The following is a 3,470-nucleotide window of genomic DNA, read 5'->3' as shown; positions in this document are numbered from 1 at the left end:
AAATATTTATTATTCAAAATCATTAATTGCCATATATACTTTAGCCAAATTAGGCAATTTCGTAATTTTTATTTAAGGAAATAATAAAGTATATTAATGATGAATTTATTGTTAGTTTAATAAAAAGCTTATTATATAATTAGATGGACCAACATATTTCTCTAATGATTCTAAGAATCATTCTAGTGATGATTCTAAGAATCATTCTAGTGATGATATGTGGCTACAAAAAGAAGTTGTAATGCTTCTCAAATAATATATAGGGGATAACTCGCGCGGTCAATAAAATGAGAAATGACTATCTGATTTGTTATTTGTTTCAATTCGGCCCCAAAAATCTGGATATTTGTAAGTCTTCGGAACAAAACAAATATTAAAAATAAATATTTTTTCAAAACGAAGGAAATAAATTTCCAGGGTCGAATATCCGCTCTGCTCTATTTTTATACATATAGAAACATATCTAAAATTAAATAGAGAAATCTAAATTTATAATTTTATACAATTATTATTTTAACATATAATTTTATTTATAAAATTATTAAATTAAGAAAGAACTATAAAATATTTATAAAAGAATTATAGAACATATAGTTTCACTAATTTTTATTTTTTATATTATGTAAAAGATATTTCTAAAAACAAACTTGTATAGTGTCTTATAGATTTACTTGTATTGAAAAAAGTAGACGAAATATACGTAAATATCCGTAAATATTCTACATATGTGTAAAATTTTCAGATATCCTGAAAACCGGATATACATATAATTCGAAGAAAAAAAATCAAAAAATCAAATATATGTAAACTACGAAGCAAATCACAAATAATAAAAATTACAGTATTATCTGTTCCTTGCCCACCCCTAATTATATGGATATCTTTAGATCGCTGAACTTGTGATACCATAGAATATTAAGTCTCGATATTACAAAGAATTGTGAAATAAATCTTCACATCATGATGATCATCAATTCATCAAAAATTATAGATTTTATCAGTTAGCATCATAGACCTGCATCAATACATGTTATAAGTTACAACTGTCTGCCAATCAAATACGTATTTGTTACATGATCTCTATGCGTTAAGGAATGTTATCTGTCAACCTAATAGCTAATGTATATTGACAAGGCCGTTGGATACTTTAGAGAGCCATCATGAAAGAACTTGAAAACTACAAGTATATTTATTATATGAGCTAAGCTATTGGATGGTATCAATGGGCCAATAATACTTTATATCCTTAGGCTCGAAAACTGTAATCTATAAATCACTGTCCAATATCTGGCACATCTTTATTCTTGTAAATTATAAGTTTTCTGTGTTTTCTTTTCAACAAAGAATCTTTATTCTTGTAAATTATAAGTTTTTGTGTTTTATTTTCAACAAAGAACCTTACAAGCTTTGGAAATTCTTAATAAAATTTAAATGACAAAACTATAAGATTGGTAGAAGTAAAACTCAAATCTATAGTGAAAAGTGTTTTTTTTTTCAATTATTGGTTAATCGATATGAAGAATCTTATTTGTTCAAAAATTGAGGAGAGATATTTGATTTGGAAAGGTCTAACTCGCACTGGCTCAAACTCTAGGTGGTAGACTATACTTACTTTACTATTTCTGAAAATGTTAATCTTATAAATATAAGCATTTATCTTGTTTGGAAATTTTACTGAAATTTTAGTTTTGGGCCTCAAATATATCAATCAGCCCATGGGCTGAAATATATTAATCTCCCAGCAGCTTAAACTTTTTCGTATACAACACACATCTCATATACTAGTTTTGTTCACTCAGAGAGCACCATTAACGCCGAGGGTTTCTTAAATTTTTTTTTGGTTTGAAAAAAAAACAAATTATAAGTGAACCAATCGCGGACCGCCACGTGTCGGTAGGATCTGTAAACAGTGCAAAACCCCTCCAAAATCGATCCTAATTTGATATGTTTTGTGATCGGTTTTTGGAAAATTAACGGACCCCACCATCAAAAAATCCTCTTAAGGTGTCCCGTTAATTATGCTCTCAGGCACATAAAAATCTCCAAGGCCCTTCATGTACGTAGTAAGTTTTGATCGATCTGATCAATACCTTCCGATATATATTAAAAATAGTAAAAGTTTCCTTAGTTGAGACGAAATTGTGAAACACGAGCCTCAAAGAAGAACAATTAAAATATGAAAACTAAAATAAGATAATATTATATAATCAAAATAATGAATAATTGATCCAGGTAACGAAAGAAATTAGAGCATCATTATCCCAGATTTGGGGTTTCTTAATTTTTTTTTTTTTTTTTTTTACTTTTTTGAATGTAGAAAAAAAAAATTAAAAACGAACCAATCGCGGGCTGACACGTGTCAGTGGAGCCCGCGAACAGTGTAAAAAACCCTTAAGGACCGACTACTATATGGTAGTTTTGATAACCAATTTCTTAAAAAAAAATAGGTCCTATGCAGAACTCACACGCTAAGAACCCCTCTAATATCTTTGGATAAAGATGCTCTATGAGCGAAAACGGAACTAAAAGAATTAAGAACGATTCATACACAAGTGACGAGAGCATGATGCGATGTGCTTTGTGATACCTGTTATAATAATAACGCAAGACGAAGAGAGGAATCAGTAACGGCGAAAGAGACAACAATGCAAACATTGCCCACAAGAGAGTTTCTATAAATAGAACCCAGATCTTAAATCTTCACTTCCCACGAAAAAGATTCGATCTACTCCTCTCGTTTTCACTTGTTATAAGTAACATATCTTCCATAATATAACAACTCTATACCCCCAACCTAGTTTAGGAAATAGAACATTAACTATATATGTATATATGAATTATATTCATTCGTGTATATATATGAAGTATTCATTCCTTTTTTTCTTGTTTTGATCAAATGAAGTATTCATTCCTATACTAGCTAAAAAATCATGTTACGAGTCGAATATGATCAATACGTACAACGTCGAGCAAAACTTGAAAGTATTCAGATGCATTTTTACATGCACACTTAAAATTTAAGGTCGACAGTACTGTTAAAATTTTAAGAATGGATCTAGGAAAACTATTTCTTTCATTATAGATGGAAGATAATTATAGGTACATACATACAGGAAATCTCATATATTAGTCATAATAGAATAAAATGGACAACAAGAATACCATTTGGAAAAAAAAAAAAGATTACCATTTGGTAGTAGTGTGGGTATTCTACATAGTGTATGCAAACAAGAAAAATATAATGCAGATGCTCGTAATTAAAAAAGGTTCTTGATTCCACTACACCAAGTCATATAAATTAAACCCAACCTCTTTACATTTCATATATTAATCAAGACGAGAAAATATCTTGATTATAATACATATATAAACCAGACCCATCACTATAAAAACCCTAAATAAAGGGTCCTTCATAGATTAAAACCATAGAAGAAGAAACCCAAACCAAAGTAAAAAGATTAACCACCCCC

The sequence above is a fragment of the Brassica oleracea genome, chromosome C2 (assembly GCF_000695525.1).
Source record: "Brassica oleracea var. oleracea cultivar TO1000 chromosome C2, BOL, whole genome shotgun sequence".
NCBI lineage: Eukaryota > Viridiplantae > Streptophyta > Magnoliopsida > Brassicales > Brassicaceae > Brassica > Brassica oleracea.
This window is presented reverse-complemented; position numbering follows the sequence as displayed.